Raw genomic sequence first — 20,382 nt, forward strand, 5'->3', positions numbered from 1 at the left:
CCATGGCAAGGACCACTGAACAGGTCAGACACTGGCAACTCAAGCACCGCTGAACAGGCCAAGGACCGCTGAACAGGGCGAAGACCGCCATGGCAAGGACCGCTGAACAGGGCAAAGACCGCCATGGAAAGCACCACTAGCCCATTTGCGGCAGGGGCAGTGAAGCAACTGGGACCGTCACGGGGTGAGTGCTGCACTCTGGGCACCAGTCCCCCTCCAGAACCAGTGGAGACCTGCATCCACTCCATCTGTCCTGCACAGGATGAAGCACTCTGGCCACCAGTCCCCCTCCAGAACCAGTGGAGACATGCATCCACTTGTGAGACTGTGGCTTTGCACTCCCCAGGATGGTACAGTGGGCACCCCACCCACTGTAGAGACTTGAGAGACTGTGGCTTTGCACTCCCCAGGATGGAACAGTGGGCAACCCACCCACTGTAGAGACTTGTGAGACTGTGGCTTTGCACTCCCCAGGATGGTACAGTGGGCAAACCACCCACTGTAGAGACTTGTGAGACTGTGGCTTTGCACTCCCCAGGATGGTACAGTGGGCAACCCACCCACTGTAGAGACTTGTGAGACTGTGGCTTTGCACTCCCCAGGATACATCAATGATGCTCCTTGTAGAAGAGCAGGAAGACTAGCGCTGGGAGAATATGAAGTTCCGGCTCCATGGTGCCCTCCTTCCTCGTGGAGTGTGTAGAGGTGAGCGTTTTCCCTTCGAAATGGCTGTTTCCGCCGTGTTTTTATCCGCGGTGAATCCGCCCCGGAAAAGGTGGCGGATTGGCCTGTCATAATAGTGTGGGCGGTACATTGTCTCCCGCCTGTCTGTTGGCGGTTACCGCCGCGGTGTTTGTTTGGACCGCCGTGGCGGACGGAGTGTTAAAGTGGCTGTCTTTGTTGGCGGTTTCGTAATTGCTAAATTTTTACAGCCGGCCTGTTGGCGGACTTACCGCCGCTTTAACACCGTCCGCCAGGGTTGTAATGACTACCTATATGTTGTAATTATGTCAGCATGTTCTGGTGATATATAGCGAGGGTCTGACCTACTCGTTCGGAAACCCCCGAGTAGGTGACAAAACATTGATGACACCCGCTGGTATCCACCTGCCTGGAGGCGTCAGTAAAGCATTAAACGTACCATTCTGGACCCACTCATTAAGCTCACTAAATGTTGCATTTGTGTACTTTTGCCAGTTATTAAATTTTGCAGGGGCAGGTATACTGGCCATGTTTAATTCTCTAATTGTTGCTAAGCCTAAACAACTTGTCTGTTGTACTGTTTCATTTAAAAAAAATATTTGAACGGGGATGAGACATGCTCTAAACAATGTTTCTCTCCCCTTGGTCTGCCAATTTTTTGTTCCCCAAACACTTTTCAAATCAACATTCCTTGACCAATATTCATAACCTTCAATTGATAACCGGGAAACAAAAGAGTCTGAATATATACATTTTGTGTTTGTCAATAACATATGTTTATCCTTATTCGGAGTTACCTTAAAATAATATGACTCAGCATTTCTTTGATGATGCCCAGAAAAATACGCAAACTTTTCGAAATAAGTTTTTGAACTCCCTTGCGGGGGAGTTGGGCAATGTTCCCATTGTGTATAATCAAATATAGTTTTTGGACTGCTCGCTTTATGTATGAAGTGGTGCCCATAATAATTACAGCAAAACATGTCACCATAATTTTCTTTAAACTGGTAAACATCTTCATTTTCATAGACAGTATAATATTGCAATTCTGTCCTCATTGAATCAACTGTTTTCACATCCCAGTCATCAGATACAATGCCTCGTATAAATATATTGTTCATGGATAACTTTAACACATATGGTATTTGAATGATTTCAGTGGGACCATACATATCAAACATTACTTTGTCCCACACAATCCCATCAGGAATTGGCACTGCAGAAATGTTCACAAAGGACAAGTCTCTTCGAATCTTATGTGATGAAAAGTGTGGTTTCAAAACCTCCTCCACCTGTTAAACCGCTGATCTCTCGGGAAGAAAAGGACCATGTATTAACAAGAAAAAGGTAATGACAAACCCAATCCAAAGCAGAAAGGCTAGGACAGTCAAGGAAAGCCACACATAGTTCCAGGGAAAAATTAAATATGTTTCTTTAAGCCAATGTATTAGCTTACATGCACCTGACAGGTCAGCAGTCGAAGAGGCAAACGAGTCCGATAGACCGTTGTTGTAGTCGGCAAAGTAACAAGAGGCAGTTCGTGCAAAAGGCATTGTCGTAGTCAATGGAGGAGTTGGTGTTTCTTGTGGTGACACACAGTAGACAGCACCATCCGTCTGTCTTGTAGTCATAGTGACTTGATCAAATGTTTCCAAGTTGCTTGTTGTTAGTGGAACTAATGCAAGATTGTCTTCATCCACCCTTCCCAAGCTCGGAGACCCATAAGTGTTGGTATAAACAACTTGAAGCAGAACTTCTTCTCCAGTAGTGAGAGGGATTCGGGAACTACTGGACGTTCCTCTTGGTCGGCTGTGTAGAATCAGCCACATGTTGTAGTGTGACATTGTCAATGGAAACAAAGCGATTTTCTTTGGCACCTGGCAATGGTGGTAGAATAACAGTTCTGGTACCGTGTATCCCCAACACAGGGACTGGTGCGCGATAAGAAGGGCCAAATTATTTTTTCACTGCGACCTTTTCACGGACAAGATCCCCAATTCTGGGAATCCAGCCGGTAGGTTTTACTGGCACATCCTTAATTCCTGTGGAGGCAGCACTTTTGGAAGAGTTATCTTCACGGAACTGCTGTAATTCCTGTAAAACAGTGACACGATAATTTATGTCAAAAGGTGTTTCCGCTGCCTCCACACCAGGACCATCAAGATCCGGAACAAACATTTGTGTTCCGAACAGGCACTCATATGAAGTACAACCCCCCAGGGACCTTCTAGGCAGGTTATTTAGAGCTCTCTGAACTCCATACAGGTGGGTTAGCCAACTATGACCCGTACCTAAGACTCTGGCCGTTAAGGATTGCTTTAAATCGCGGTTTAATCGCTCCACTACAGAATTTCCCTCGGGATGAAATGGAGATGAGTACTGGAGCTGGACCCCAAATTAAGCCATGGTGTCCGTGAATGCCCTTGAGGCAAACGCAGGGCCCTGGTCCGAATGGAATGCCGCAACTGCATATGTACCGACAAAGATTCGCAAATCTTTAATAACAGTCCGAGCGTCAGCCGAGCGTTGTGGCCATACCCACACAAATCTGGAGCAAGAATCAACAGCGACCAATATATATTTGTATGCACTATCAGGTGTTAATAGACCGCAAGGATCCAAGTACACACATTGTAATGGTCTATTTGAAATTAAGAGGGGTGTCTGCGGTGGGCGCTTAGCCGTGGAAACTTTAATTTGTTGACAGGTGTCACAACAAAGTACATACTGCTTAGTCTCTTTATAGAGACCAGGCCACCAATAACGGGCCTGCAATAGTGATATTGTAGCCGCCGCGCCAGCGTGTGCAGATGCCACCCCTTCATGCGTTGCTTTAATCAATTGTGATCTTACATCTTTATTGGGGATGTCGCATACGCCTACGCCTGGAATTTTAACTTCAGCGTTAAGCATACTTCCCATCAAGTATTGATATTTATTAGGAAATCCTTTAGGGTAAGGCTTACCATCAACTGTAGCTTTTATGGCAGCCATAATGTCTGCGTCTGGTTTGGAATGCGAACGAGTCACTGCAGCTACAGTGGCGACTGCCACTGCCGACTTTGCGGCTTCATCAACCCAAGTATTTCCAGCAACATGTATTCCAATGCGCTGGTGTCCAAGTGCATGCACAACATGGACTTTGGGTAGCGTCTCTTTCAGGTCTGCTACCTTCCCACACAGGAGTCTGTGTTTTTTGGTGTTGCCTTTTGAATCTCTGAACCCATTCAAGCGCCAGTAATGCAGATATTCATTAAAAGACTGGACGCAATAATATGAATCACAAAAAATCAGTTTAAACTGTGTCAGATCCGTATGTTCTAGTGCCATCAGTAGAGCTTTTAGCTCAGCCAACTGTGCCGTACAATCCCCTAAGGTCTGTGTATAGGTATGTTGGGGGCAGAATTTCTCCCCCTCCTTATAGCCGCTCACGACCGCACTTGCAGCAGAATATTGATGTTTAGTTCCAATCGCTGGTTGCGCTGAGCCATCGGTGTACATGACTACATGATATTGATCAATAGGCAAGGTGTCAGCGGGAACTGGATATTCTACTTCATATTGTAGAAATTACTGAGTTTGTAACTTTGGGTCAAAAATGTAGCCTACATCAGTGGCCGTTAAAGATGTAGCTCATTGTATCCATCGTGGATGAAGTGCTTTCGCGTTCAGGATGCTAGCTTCTGGGCCGGAATAGGAGAAACAACAATAATGCGTTTTCCTTGGGCAAGAGCTATTTCTTTAATAACAGCCATCTGCACAGCAGTGAGAATTTTCTCTGTGGGTGCAAAGCGTTGTTCAGCAGCTGAATACAGGTGTGATTTGCATGCAATTGGGACTGTCTCCCCTTCATTAAATGTGACATAAGTAAAACTGATGGCCCTAGCTATAACCCTGATGACCAAATGTGTCTTATTGTCCTGTCTGTGTAAATGTTTTGCTGCTAGCATATCTGCCTGTAACTCGTGAAGAATATGTGTATGTTCAATTGTCCAGAATTTACTTGAAAAATCAGGACGTATTAACTCATATAAGGGTTTTATGCATGTAGCATGATCAGGAATTATGTTCTGCCAAAATTTAGAAAGCCCAACAATGATTGTAGTTTTTTAATTGTATTTGGTGGTTGCAATTGTGCAAATTTTTCTAAAAATTGTGGCGCTAGGCTCTTCCCTTCATTTGACAGCTCATATCCCAGGAACAGGACGCTGAGGAAGGCAATTTTTGATTTTTTGAAGTTACATTTGTAGCCATGTTCGGCAAACCCTACAACAATGTGGGCTACTCGTCTTAAATGTTGTAGTAACTCGTCATCCGTGAGATATATATCGTCCACATATGACAAAGCTTCAGGGTCTATCTTGTGTAAAATAGTAGTCACATGAGCAGCAAACAGTCCTGAGCTGTTCTTATACCCCTGAGGCAAACAACAGAATTTTTTCTGAGAGCCTAATGCGCTAAAGCTTGTTAAGTCTCTGCTTTCAGGCGCTATATTCTGGCAGAAGAACCCATTTGAGATATTTAAAGTTGTTTTATATTTTTTCCGCACAATGTTGCTCATTAGTGCAGTGCTATGTGGGTTTTGTAAAGCATATCTACGTGTATGTCCGTTTAAATGTCTGTAGTCTAAGAATATTCTGTATGAATGGTCCGGCTTAGCTACAGGGAATACAGGATTATTCATCGGTGAGACACAGGGTTCAATCACACCCTGGTACTCTAATTGCGTAAGTATTTCTCTCACCGGTGCCCTTGCTTCATGTTTGATTGGATACTGCGGTTGTGGCTGAGGTTCACTTTTAATGGGAATGACATGGTATGGAGAATCCCTATCCCACCCTATGTGATTTCTATATAACGCAGGTGCCTGTGCTAGAGCCCCTACTATAGAATAGGACTCAGCGAGTTCTTCCGGAACAAGGGGCGAGAAGGAAGGTTTAATAACCTCCGCTCCATATGGGCAGGTGCGGTCAAAATCAGTCAAAATCAGGCGGCCAATCTTGTTCGGCCAACAAAATGTCATATATTTTTACTACACGGTCCCAAAAGATCGCTTGTATCGTGCGTTAAATGTCTCCTTCCAATTGTAGAGTTACTTTTTACACCCTATCGGGTTCGGAGATATGCATGTCCGCTGTTTCTACTTGTATAAAGTCATCAGTTGCTTTCACCTCCAGATGCTCTAGAAGATTCTGGCGAACTATTGTGACCTCTGCCCCACTGTCTAGCAGTGCTGGAGCCCAGATCTTGTTCTTCAAGAGAACCCTCTTCCTGAGTGGCATGTCTAACTGAGACAGCTGCCACTTTTTTCTTTTTAAATTGTTGTTTTTGTTGTACGGGTTTCTCTTCCTTCTGAACAGAAACCTCTGAAAAGCGTTGTGATTCCTGTCTCGGTTTCACGTACTCTGTTCTCCGCTCTGATCGCCCACCTCTCTCATTTCTGCTTTCCGATGAGTCCTGAAAGGAACGAGATTGGTGTGTATCAGTATATTAATATCTATCAGGCGTTTTTATATTCTCTCTATTTCTGAGGTTATACCTATTCTGTGGGGTCATGCGTGGAGATTCTCCCCTTTCTTTTTTAGGCGTTTGTTGTTTTTTCTCCCAGCGTTTCTTATTACCCTAAGGCTGTTGTTTAGCATTGTCTTTATTAATTTTACCCTGAAATTGAGGCTTTTGTGGTCTAGCCCCAAGGCTATCTCGACCAATACTGGAATATGTTTCCGCTATTATTTTAGGCAGCTCTCGCTCCTGATCTTGTTGCGGAACGTCAAGGAGCTGCATGCGTACTGCAAGTGCAACTGCTTCCCCTTTAAGGTTACTTAGAATAATTGAGAAAACTGTGGCAAAATTGCCCATCAGTTGCATCCCCAAATCTAGGGCCGGGGCAGCCCCATATTCATCTTGAATTTGTTTAGGCACTTCTGGTAAGTTGGCTAATGTCGGTGTACCGTGTGCCGTTGTATAGAGCGCAGAAAATACCGTGCCATGTATTACAGTGTTCAACTGTAGGAATCATCCCAAAGGGCAAGCACATAGTTAATATTCTATGCTTATCCTGAGGGCCCTTATGGGGAAATACTGCCTCCAGCGTATTCATTTTTTGTGCCAGCCAAAACGGAGTCTCCTCTCGTTTGGCTGCGACTTTACCCATGATTGAGTGTACAGTCACCGGATTTACACCTGGTGTTGCTGCATGTGGTATCGCTGGAGCAGCACGCGCTGGGTTTGTATTTAATGTCTGCATTACAAATTGTACTAATCATCGATAAATTGCTGCTAATTCAGTATACAAGCGTCGAACCTCAGCTACCGCCACATACGCAACCGCAGGATGAGGTGTATATGTGGGCATTAAAGGCCAGGTAGGACCATCATTACTTAGTGGACCTACCCTTACTGGTAATATGGTATGGGGTAGGGTGCCATCAAGCCAATTATTATGTTCTTGATAAGATAGAGGTATCTCTAAATATGCGTACGCCCTGTATTGACAAGGCGCGTTCGCAGGTGTATACGTATGAAATGTATTTGTGTTCCCATTGACTGCTGGAAATGTGACCCAAGAATAAAACAGCTCTGTTCTATAGGCTGCGTGGGAGTCCACACCAAACGTGACTGGACCTCCCTGTGCTGTAAGACCATGTGCTAGTAAATGTGTCGTAAGAGGTTGTCTCATGATAAGAGCTATTTGTACAGCCTGGGGATTCGCCATCATGTAATCACTAAGAGTTCAGAGAAGGCACACCAAAACGGGGTTGTTTCCTTTTAAGGTTCAAGCTTGAACAACCACCAGCTGAAAATAGGGTTACCTATACGGCGGTGGTGGAAATCCTCAGTACTACGGACGTCTCCGTATACGGAACTGAGGGGTCATTATATAAAATGAGACAGAGATATGCCGGTGGACGTGAAAATTAGAGCCTGACCAAACGTTGGTGGCGCCAGGTCGCGTAGGCTCTCATTATTCTAATGAGACTACTGGATTTTGAGCGGCAAGATCATTCACTGTGTGGGGGACTAAGTCTAACCCACGGTGGATGACACTTGTCACTCGAAATCCGGGTTTTGCTCCAGCTAACTAGCAGTGTCTCATCTCTCCCTAATGGTAGAGACAATTGGGCAGCCGAGCGCATGACATCTTAGTACTTCTCAGGGAAGTCGTGGTCATTCAGGTCACAACCGGTTCTCTCATACACAGTACAGTCTCATATATAAATGACAAAGACAGTTTAAGTTTTAAAGATTGGCTTAATAAAACGTCTGCATTTTGGATAGCAAAGCGTGAGCTGCAATAACCAGAACTTTACAACACACTAAGATTAAAATAGTAACAATGAGAGTGAAGCACAAGAATAAGGCTATCATAGTGCCGCTAGGTTATGTTCTCTCTAAGTTATATTTCGAGCACAGCATGTTAAGCTCTAAGCCTGCCTTTCAGGTTCCCCCGGGAGGAAATCAACCCTCATGCCTGAGCAAAGGCCTGCAATCTGCATCAGCATCTGCAATGGGGCATTCAGCATCTAGTTGTTGGTCCCTAGCTGGAATCTCCCTCTTGACGTATACTAGGGCTAGGAAGTGTTTTTATAACTAACACACAGATGTTCAAAGAAAATGTCCCTATGTAAGGATGTGTATTTTCTACCAATACTGGAGACTAAACTTCTACCACGTTAACCGGCAATGTACCAGACTGTAGCCTTGACTGAAGCACAGGGCAATCAAGTATGCCTTATTTGAGAACACAGTGCTGAACTAAGCTAAACAGTGTGATAGAAGAAATTAGAACAAGAACGTAAAACTGGTTATTGTAAAATAACAGTGCAAAGCTGAATAAAATATATCTAGGTCAAAGTGCACAGCGGCCTAGTGTGTTAAACTAATGTGCATGAAGCTATATTAAAAATGGCTACACTACATCACCATGTAACCCTTGCACACCACTACCTGTAACGGGCCAGTGCAAAAGGGGTTTCTGTCTTTCATTTCTGTCTTTGCTTTACCATTATCCAGTTTCATCTGTCAAAGACTGTTTCCTGGCTGTATCGTCACTGATCAGCATATGCTTTCATTTTGCAGTTATGAGTACGGTTGGTAGCAGTTTAGTAAGGACATCAAGACCTGGCTCTGCGATTGAGCAGCACACCTGCAAACAATGCCTTGAGGCCCTATGGGTGATTAGCCGTGCTTTAGAAATCACTGGTTGATTGATTGGTGCCATGAAGTTTGTGAGCATTCACTGAGTGGGCTGATGTCCATTGACGCAGTTTTTTTCTAATGGCTCTAACAATCAATAAGGTTTCTGAGCTCTCACCCATAATAGAGTGAGGAGTTCGTCAATAGTCCTGAATGACTGGCGCAAATCAATTCCTTCCATGGATGCTCATCAAATTACCCTCTTGAGGGTGCCCATAAACCTTTCAACTACACCATTAGCTTGGAGCCAGAGGGTTGCACTCTTTTGGTTTTTGACATTGAGTCATACAAGAAGCACTTTGAACTCTTTGTTGTTGAAGGGTGGGCCATTCTCCGATATTAGGATCTTGCAGATACCCCAAGTTGCAAATAATTCATCAAACCTTTCTATGGCATTATCATGAGTTCTTCTCAAGGGCAGTGTTTTCACCAAAAGAAATGGGAATATTCATCTATGACTACCATGAGATTCTGTCCATCTCTTAATGGTCTGAAAGAGCCAACTGTGGCTCTCTCCCAGGCATTGGCAGGAAGGTCAGACATAGTCGCTAGGTGCTCTATCAACTTAGGGGAAAGGCAATTGCAGAGGTGGCATGTTTTCAATCCCTTTGCTACTCACCCATCGAGTTGAGGAAAGCACGTTCTGTCTCTCAAAGCTCTTTTGGTGATACAATGCCACAATACCAATCAGTATCATCAGTCAAATGCTGTGCATGTCGTCTTCATGAGAGTGTCTCAATGAGTTATTGGACAATTGTCATGTCTTGGTCTGTCTTGGTGGCACCAATGATTTGGTCCACAGACAGAGCTGCTGGTCTGCTGGACCTCACAATAAAATTGAGATATTCTTCAGTCACATGTTTTTCAAACTAAGACACTTTAGAAGCAGTCATGAAAAATATTCTGCTGGGTTTTGATCCTTCCTTGGTTTATCTACAATCTCACAGTTATTCTCTTCTAGTCTCAATTCCTGTGGAGGCTGCTGGCAGGGAAAACCAGTAGAGCAGCGTGAGAGACAACAATTAAAAAAAATAAAAGAAATCTGAACTACCGCACACCATCTTGTTGCTTTGTCGTATCGGGGGTCTTCTTTCCCTTATGCACGGGCTCCCAGACTTTCCTGCACCAATCTAGATGCTGCTTTTAAACTGATAATACTATTAGCCAGAGTGAAAAAAGTGCTGGGATTGGGTGGAGCAGCTTGGTTTTACATGCCCACAGGGGCTGAGAGCTGCCCCTGCTGTTCTCCATGCAGCAGCCTGAAAATATCTAAGTGTGCATGCCGGTTTGGCGGTCCTAAGACAGACGGCCAAATCAATATACACACTTGCAGTGCCCACCACTCTGCCTCAAGAGTTGCTGCTCTGGCTCTGTCATGGAAAATAAAATGCTAATAACTTTGCCTTATTATCATTTTATTTCACATGTTTTCATCTGCTGGGTCCAGCAGTGTCCCGACGCTCTTCGTACATAACAGAGGAGCAGCTGCTGCTTAACCCCCATCGTTCGGCTTTCTAAAAAAAAATTAAGAAATGCCTGGTGGTCTGTGATGACAGTAAATTATTTCCCATAGAGGAATAAATGAAAATATCTGCAGACGCACATCACAGGCAGACTCACCTTCTGTGGCATGGCGTAGTCATGATCTGTTTCAGGCAGGCTTTGACCAGCATTGACCAGAATGTGATTCTGAGCTTTTGGTTGACCGCTGTCTTGAGTAAGGATTGCCCCAGCCCTAGCAGGCTTGCATCTACTGTGACGACAGTATAAAGCTTGGGGTCAAAGAAGGCCATTTTAGTTGCATTCACAAATGCATGTTTTATCTATTTGAAGCTCTAATTGTGTTCAGGAGACCACTGAAAAGTAAATGTCCATTTTGTCAAATCTCTCAATGGGGCATTAATTGTGGCAAAATTGTGAATATTTTGAGCAGTAACTGCCCATGCCTAGAAAGAATCACAGCATAGTAACATCTTGGGGGAGAGGTAGGGGTCAAGTGAATGACAGTGCTTATACTTTGTCTGGATCTGGATTCATTTCCCCATCAGAGAATAAGTGCCCAAAAAAGTTAAGTTGGGGTTTGTGAAATTCACATTTCGCTGCACTTAAAGTGAGACCTGCATCAGAAAGTAATTAGCACACTTGAGTGAGGGCTTTGTTGCATTCTTTCTGGGTGCTCCCAAAGACCAGTATGTCGTCACTGTAATTGAAAGCATGAGCAACAGGTTAAATTACTCTGCAGAGAACATCTTGAAATATCCCAACAGTTGAAAATACTCCAAATCATTAGGACCCGATTTAGATCTTGATGGTAATGGCCCCACAGTCAATTTTCTGTCGAATTTAACGTCCGTCCATGAGTCGGTCCTTCTGCTCTATTTAGTTGTTGGCAGGTACATGAAGCATGACCTCCAACAAACTGTCATCACAGTCATGAATCTCCATCCACAATGACCCCGCTGTAGGAAAGTACCATCTTGCCTGGCATGTTACCCCCATTTATTCACTGTATATATGTTGTTTTAGTTGTATGTGTCACTGGGACCCTGGTAACCCAGGGCCCCAGTGCTCATAAGTGTGCCTGAATGTGTTACCTGTGTAGTGACTAACTGTCTCACTGAGGCTCTGCTAATCAGAACCTCAGTGGTTATGCTCTCTCATTTCTTTACAAATTGTCACTGACAGGCTAGTGACCATTTTTACCAATTTACATTGGCTTACTGGAACACCCTTATAATTCCCTAGTATATGGTACTGAGGTACCCAGGGTATTGGGGTTCCAGGAGATCCCTATGGGCTGCAGCATTTCTTTTGCCACCCATAGGGAGCTCTGACAATTCTTACACAGGCCTGCCACTGCAGCCTGAGTGAAATAACATCCACGTTATTTCACAGCCATTTTACACTGCACTTAAGTAACTTATAAGTCACCTATATGTCTAACCTTTACCTGGTAAAGGTTAGGTACAAAGTTACTTAGTGTGAGGGCACCCTGGCACTAGCCAAGGTGCCCCCACATTGTTCAGAGCCAATTCCCTGAACTTTGTGAGTGCGGGGACACCATTACACGCGTGCACTACATATAGGTCACTACCTATATGTAGCTTCACAATGGTAACTCCGAATATGGCCATGTAACATGTCTATGATCATGGAATTGCCCCCTCTATGCCATCCTGGCATAGTTGGCACAATCCCATGGTCCCAGTGGTCTGTAGCACAGACCCTGGTACTGCCAAACTGCCCTTCCTGGGGTTTCACTGCAGCTGCTGCTGCTGCCAACCCCTCAGACAGGCAGCTGCCCTCCTGGGGTCCAGCCAGGCCTGGCCCAGGATGGCAGAACAAAGAACTTCCTCTGAGAGAGGGTGTGACACCCTCTCCCTTTGGAAAATGGTGTGAAGGCAGGGGAGGAGTAGCCTCCCCCAGCCTCTGGAAATGCTTTCTTGGGCACAGATGTGCCCAATTCTGCATAAGCCAGTCTACACCGGTTCAGGGACCCCTTAGCCCCTGCTCTGGCGCGAAACTGGACAAAGGAAAGGGGAGTGACCACTCCCCTGACCTGCACCTCCCTTGGGAGGTGTCCAGAGCTCCTCCAGTGTGCTCCAGACCTCTGCCATCTTGGAAACAGAGGTGCTGCTGGCACACTGGACTGCTCTGAGTGGCCAGTGCCACCAGGTGACATCAGAGACTCCTGCTGATAGGCTCCTTCAGGTGTTAGTAGCCTATCCTCTCTCCTAGGTAGCCAAACCCTCTTTTCTGGCTATTTAGGGTCTCTGGGGAAACTTCAGATAACGAATGCATGAGCTCAGCCGAGTTCCTCTGCATCTCTCTCTTCACCTTCTGATAAGGAAACGACTGCTGACCGCGCTGGAAGCCTGCAAACCTGCAACATAGTAGCAAAGACGACTACTGCAACTCTGTAACGCTGATCCTACCGCCTTCTCGACTGTTTTCCTGCTTGTGCATGCTGTGGGGGTAGCCTGCCTCCTCTCTGCACCAGAAGCTCCGAAGAAATCTCCTGTGGGTCGACGGAATCTTCCCCCTGCAACCGCAGGCACCAAAAAGCTGCATTACCTGTCCCTTGGGTCTCCTCTCAGCACGACGAGCGAGGTCCCTCGAATCCAGCGACTCTGTCCAAGTGACCCCCACAGTCCAGTGACTCTTCAGCCCAAGTTTGGTGGAGGTAAGTCCTTGCCTCACCTCGCTGGGCTGCATTGCTGGGAACCGCGACTTTGCAGCTACTCCGGCCCCTGTGCACTTCCGGCAGAAATCCTTTGTGCACAGCCAAGCCTGGGTCCACGGCACTCTAACCTGCATTGCACGACTTTCTAAGTTGGTCTCCGGCGACGTGGGACTCCTTTGTGCAACTTCGGCGAGCACCGTTTCACGCATCCTCGTAGTGCCTGTTTCTGGCACTTCTCCGGGAGCTACCTGCTTCAGTGAGGGCTTTTTGTCTTGCTCGATGTCCCCTCTCTCTTTAGGTCCAATTTGCGACCTCCCGGTCCCTCCTGGGCCCCAGCAGCGTCCAAAAACGCCAAACGCACGATTTGCAGCTAGCAAGGCTTGTTGGCGTTCTTTCGGCGGGAAAACACTTCTGCACGACTCTCCACGGCGAGAGGGATCCGTCCACCAAAGGGGAAGTCTCTACCCCTTTTCGTTTCTGCAGAAACCTCAGCTTCTTCTGTCCAGTCGAAGCTTCTTTGCACCCGCAGCTGGCATTTCCTGGGCATCTGCCCATCTCCGACTTGCTTGTGACTTTTGGACTTGGTCCCCTTGTTTCACAGGTACCCTAGATTGGAAATCCACAGTTGTTTCATTGCTGGTTTGTGTCTTTCCTGCATTATTCCTCTAACACGACTACTTTGTACTTAGGGGAACTTTAGTGCACTTTGCACTCACTTTTCAGGGTCTTGGGGAGGGTTATTTTTCTAACTCTCACTATTTTCTAATAGTCCCAGCGACCCTCTACAAGGTCACATAGGTTTGGGGTCCATTCGTGGTTCGCATTCCACTTTTGGAGTATATGGTTTGTGTTGCCCCTATCCCTATGTTTCCCCATTGCATCCTATTGTAACTATACATTGTTTGCACTGTTTTCTAAGACTATACTGCATATTTTTGCTATTGTGTATATATATCTTGTGTATATTTCCTATCCTCTCACTGAGGGTACACTCTAAGATACTTTGGCATATTGTCATAAAAATAAAGTACCTTTATTTTTAGTATAACTGTGTATTGTGTTTTCTTATGATAGTGTGCATATGACACTAAGTGGTACTGTAGTAGCTTCACACGTCTCCTAGTTCAGCCTAAGCTGCTCTGCTAAGCTACCATTATCTATCAGCCTAAGCTGCTAGACACCCTATACACTAATAAGGGATAACTGGGCCTGGTGCAAGGTGCAAGTACCCCTTGGTACTCACTACAAGCCAATCCAGCCTCCTACATTGGTTGTGCAGTGGTGGGATAAGTGCTTGAGACTACTTACCACTCTTGTCATTGTACGTTTCATAAGAGAAAAATATACAAAACAAGGTCAGTGTATATACACATAGCCAAAAAGTTTTGCATTTCCTCTTTTCACTCTTTTCTAAGTGCTGAAAGTACCTCTAAACTTTCAAAAAGTTCTTAAAAGTTTAAAAAGTTTTTTTTCTGTCTTTCCAAAAAGTTCTGAAAACTTTTTTCTCTTTTTCTATCACTTTAACTCTCTCTAAAAAATGTCTGGCACAGGCCAAAGTGTTGATCTGTCCAAACTTGCATATGACAACCTTAGCTGGAAAAGAGCAAGGAGTCTCTGTATAGAGAGAGGTTTGAGTGTAGGGAAAAATCCTTCCTTGGAACTGTTACTTAACATGCTTAGAGAACAGGATAAGGCCATAGGTGCCCCATCTGTTGAAAAAGTACCTAATAGTTCCCAATCTGATTCAGGGACTCCCCCAGGAAAAGATTCAGGAAAGAAACTTCCTAGCCTGCCCATTACTAGACAATCTAGCATAGATGGTAATGATGATGAGCCACACCAAATAAATAGTGTTGTCTCACATCATAGCAAAAGCATTTATTCTCACCATACTGGTAGTAATGTTTCTGTAAACCAAGCTGTTAGGGTGGCTTCTGTAAGGGACAGGTCTCCTTCTGTTCATTCCCATCATAGCTCTGTTTCTAGAAATGTCCCTCCCACCAACCCTGATGACAGAATGTTAGAGAGGGAACTCAATAAGTTGAGGGTGGAACAAACCAGACTGAAGCTTAAAAAGCAACAGCTGGATTTGGATAGACAGTCTTTTGAATTAGAGAAGGAAAGACAGAAGTTGGGTTTAGATACTCATGGTGGCAGCAGCAGTATTCCCCATAGTCATCCTGCAAAAGAGCATGATTCCAGGAATCTGCACAAGATAGTTCCCCCTTATAAGGAGGGGGATGACATTAACAAGTGGTTTGCTGCACTTGAGAGGGCCTGTGTTGTACAGGATGTCCCTCAAAGGCAGTGGGCTGCTATCCTATGGCTATCATTTAGTGGAAAAGGTAGGGATAGGCTCCTTACTGTGAAAGAAAATGATGCTAATAATTTCCAAGTTCTTAAGAATGCACTCCTGGATGGTTATGGCTTAACCACTGAACAGTACAGGATAAAGTTCAGAGAGACCAAAAAGGAGTCTTCACAAGACTTGGTTGATTTCATTGACCAGGCAGTGAAGGCCTTGGAGGGGTGGTTACATGGCAGTAAAGTTACTGATTATGACAGCCTGTATAACTTAATCCTGAGAGAGCATATTCTTAATAATTGTGTGTCTGATTTGTTGCACCAGTACTTGGTGGACTCTGATCTGACCTCTCCCCAAGAATTGGGAAAGAAGGCAGACAAATGGGTCAGAACAAGAGTGAACAGAAAAGTTCATACAGGGGGTGACAAAGATGGCAACAAAAAGAAGGATGGTAAGTCTTCTGACAAGGGTGGGGACAAATCTAAAAATGAGTCTTCATCAGGCCCACAAAAACACTCTGGTGGGGGTGGTGGGTCCAAATCCTCCTTTAATCAGAACAAGGAAAAGAAACCATGGTGCTATTTATGTAAAATAAAAGGCCATTGGACAACAGATCCCAGTTGTCCAAAGAAAGGCACCACTGCTCCTACCACTACAACCCCTACTGCTACACCTAGTGTCCCTACTAATAGCAGTGGTGGTGGGAGCAAACCTACTAATAGCCAATCCAAGGGAGTAGCTGGGCTCACTTTTGGTAATTTAGTTGGGGTTGGTCTGATTAGGGAGACCACAGAGGCTACTTTAGTCTCTGAAGGGGCTATTGATTTAGCCACTTTGGTTGCTTGCCCCCATAACTTGGAGAAGTACAAGCAACTAACCCTAATAAATGGTGTTGAGGTCCAGGCCTACAGGGACACAGGTGCCAGTGTCACAATGGTGATTGAGAAACTGGTGCACCCTGAACAACACATACTTGGACACCAGTACCAAGTAACCGATGCTCACAACATAACACAACGCCACCCCATGGCTGTTGTAAATCTCAACTGGGGGGGGGGGGTAACTGGTCCAAAGAAAGTTGTGGTAGCTTCAGATTTACCTGTAGACTGTCTATTAGGGAATGATTTGGAGACATCAGCTTGGTCAGATGTGGAGTTGGAGGCCCATGCAGCAATGCTGGGCATCCCAGTGCATATTTTTGCTTTGACAAGGGCTCAGGCCAAAAAGCAAAAAGGACAGGGAAGCTTGGATCCTGGAACAATGGACCAAGTGCTCCCTAAAGCTAGGGCTAGTAGAAGCAAACCACTTCCTACTATCCCTCCCTCTACAGTGGATTCAACTTCAGAGGAAGAAGAATTCCCTCCCTGTGCAGAACCTACACCAGAGGAGCTGGAAGCAGACACTGCTGAGCTTTTGGGTGAAGGGGGGCCTGCCAGAGAGGAGCTGAGTGTGGCACAGCAAACCTGTCCCACATTAGAGAGTCTCAGACAGCAAGCTGTCAAACAGGCTAATGGGGATGTCAGTGACTCTCACAGAGTTTACTGGGAGGACAACCTCTTGTACACTGAGCATAGGGATCCTAAACCTGGAGCTGCCAGGAGATTAGTGATTCCTCAGGAGTACAGAAAGTTCCTCCTAACACTGGCACATGACATTCCCTTACCTGGGCACCTAGGACAAATGAAAACTTGGGACAGGCTTGTTCCCCTGTTTCATTGGCCTAGGATGTCTGAGGACACAAAGGAATTTTGTAAGTCCTGTGAAACCTGTCAAGCCAGTGGCAAGACAGGTGGCACCCCAAAGGCACCCCTTATTCCACTGCCTGTGGTTGGGGTTCCCTTTGAAAGGGTAGGGGTTGACATAGTTGGCCCCCTTGACCCTCCTACTGCTTCAGGCAATAGATTTATCTTAGTGGTAGTGGACCATGCCACAAGATATCCTGAAGCTATTCCTTTAAGGACCACTACAGCACCTGCAGTGGCAAAGGCCCTCCTGGGAATATTTTCCAGGGTGGGCTTCCCAAAGGAAGTGGTATCAGACAGGGGAAGCAATTTCATGTCTGCATACTTAAAGGCCATGTGGAAGGAGTGTGGTGTAACGTACAAGTTCACAACACCCTATCATCCACAAACAAATGGACTGGTGGAGAGATTTAATAAAACTCTCAAAGGCATGATTATGGGTCTCCCTGAAAAACTCAGCAGGAGATGGGATATCCTTCTACCATGCCTCCTTTTTGCCTACAGGGAGGTAACCCAGAAAGGAGTGGGCTTCAGCTCCTTTGAACTTCTTTTTGGACACCCTGTTAGGGGTCCACTCACACTTGTAAAGGAGGGTTGGGAACAACCTTTAAAAGCTCCTAAGCAGGATATTGTGGATTATGTACTTGGCCTCAGATCAAGGATGGCTGAGTACATGAAAAAGGCCAGTAAAAACCTTCAGGCCAGCCAAGAGCTCCAGAAGCAATGGCATGATCAGAAGGCTGTTTTGGTTCAGTACCAACCAGGGCAGAAAGTGTGGGTCTTGGAGCCTGTGGCCCCAAGAGCACTCCAAGATAAATGGAGTGGTCCCCACACAATTGTTGAAAAGAAGGGAGATGTCACCTATTTAGTTGACTTAGGCACTGCCAGGAGTCCCCTTAGCGTGCTCCATGTCAACCGCCTGAAACCCTACTATGACAGGGCTGATCTCACCCTGTTCATGGCAACTGATGAGGGACAGGAAGAAGACAGTGATCCTCTACCTGATCTCTTCTCTTCCACAGAACAAGATGCTCTTGTGGAAGGTGTAGTTTTGGCTGATTGTCTTACTGCTGAGCAGAAAGATAATTGCATAAATCTCCTAGATCAATTCTCTGAACTCTTCTCTACTGTGCCAGGTACCACTTCTTGGTGTGAGCTCACTATAGATACTGGAGACAGTTTACCTGTCAAAAGTAAGATCTATAGGCAGCCTGACCATGTCAGGGACTGCATAAAGCAAGAGGTCCAGAAAATGTTAGAACTAGGAGTGGTTGAGCACTCTGACAGTCCATGGGCTTCTCCTGTGGTACTGGTACCAAAACCCCATTCCAAAGATGGAAAGAAGGAAATGCGGTTTTGTGTAGACTATAGAGGTCTCAACTTGGTAACCAAAACTGATGCTCACCCTATACCCAGGGCAGATGAGCTCATAGATACACTGGCATCTGCCAAGTATCTAAGCACTTTTGATTTGACTGCAGGGTATTGGCAGATCAAATTGTCAGAAGATGCTAAACCTAAGACTGCATTTTCTACCACTGGAGGACATTACCAGTTTACTGTAATGCCTTTTGGTTTGAAAAATGCACCTGCCACTTTTCAGAGGTTGGTGAACACAGTCCTGCAAGGGCTGGAAGCTTTCAGTGCAGCATATTTGGACGATATAGCTGTCTTTAGCTCCAGCTGGGATGATCACCTGGTCCACCTATGGAAAGTTTTGGAGGCCCTGCAAAAGGCAGGCCTCACTATCAAGGCTTCAAAGTGCCAGATAGGGCAGGGTAAGGTGGTTTATCTGGGACACCTTGTTGGTGGGGAACAGATTGCACCACTTCAGGGGAAAATCCAAACTATTATTGATTGGGTTCCCCCTACCACTCAGACTCAGGTGAGAGCCTTCCTAGGCCTCACTGGGTATTACAGGAGGTTCATTAAGAACTATGGCTCCATTGCAGCCCCTCTTAATGACCTCACATCCAAGAAAATGCCTAAAAAGGTATTATGGACAGCAAACTGTCAGAAAGCTTTTGAGAGCTGAAGCAGGCCATGTGCTCTGCACCTGTCCTGAAAAGCCCTTGTTACTCTAAAAAATTCTATGTCCAAACTGATGCATCTGAATTAGGAGTAGGGGCAGTCCTATCACAACTTAATTCTGAGGGCCAGGATCAACCTGTTGCTTTTATTAGTAGGAGGTTGACCCCTAGAGAAAAGCGTTGGTCTGCCATTGAGAGGGAGGCCTTTGCTGTGGTCTGGGCTCTGAAGAAGTTGAGGCCATACCTGTTTGGCAGTCACTTCATTGTTCAGACAGACCACAAACCTCTACTTTGGCTAAAACAAATGAAAGGTGAAAATCCTAAATTGTTGAGGTGGTCCATATCCCTACAGGGAATGGACTATACAGTGGAACATAGACCTGGGAGTAGCCACTCCAATGCAGATGGACTCTCCAGATATTTCCACTTAGACAATGAAGACTCATCAGGTCATGGCTAGTCTTATTGTCCTTCGTTTGGGGGGGGGGTTGTGTAGGAAAGTACCATCTTGCCTGGCATGTTACCCCCATTTTTTCACTGTATATATGTTGTTTTAGTTGTATGTGTCACTGGGACCCTGGTAACCCAGGGCCCCAGTGCTCATAAGTGTGCCTGAATGTGTTACCTGTGTAGTGACTAACTGTCTCACTGAGGCTCTGCTAATCAGAACCTCAGTGGTTATGCTCTCTCATTTCTTTACAAATTGTCACTGACAGGCTAGTGACCATTTTTACCAATTTACATTGGCTTACTGGAACACCCTTATAATTCCCTAGTATATGGTACTGAGGTACCCAGGGTATTGGGGTTCCAGGAGATCCCTATGGGCTGCAGCATTTCTTTTGCCACCCATAGGGAGCTCTGACAATTCTTACACAGGCCTGCCACTGCAGCCTGAGTGAAATAACGTCCACATTATTTCACAGCCATTTTACACTGCACTTAAGTAACTTATAAGTCACCTATATGTCTAACCTTTACCTGGTAAAGGTTAGGTGCAAAGTTACTTAGTGTGAGGGCACCCTGGCACTAGCCAAGGTGCCCCCACATTGTTCAGAGCCAATTCCCTGAACTTTGTGAGTGCGGGGACACCATTACACGCGTGCACTACATATAGGTCACTACCTATATGTAGCTTCACAATGGTAACTCCGAATATGGCCATGTAACATGTCTATGATCATGGAATTGCCCCCTCTATGCCATCCTGGCATAGTTGGCACA

Source organism: Pleurodeles waltl, chromosome 1_2 (genome assembly GCF_031143425.1).
Source record: "Pleurodeles waltl isolate 20211129_DDA chromosome 1_2, aPleWal1.hap1.20221129, whole genome shotgun sequence".
NCBI lineage: Eukaryota > Metazoa > Chordata > Amphibia > Caudata > Salamandridae > Pleurodeles > Pleurodeles waltl.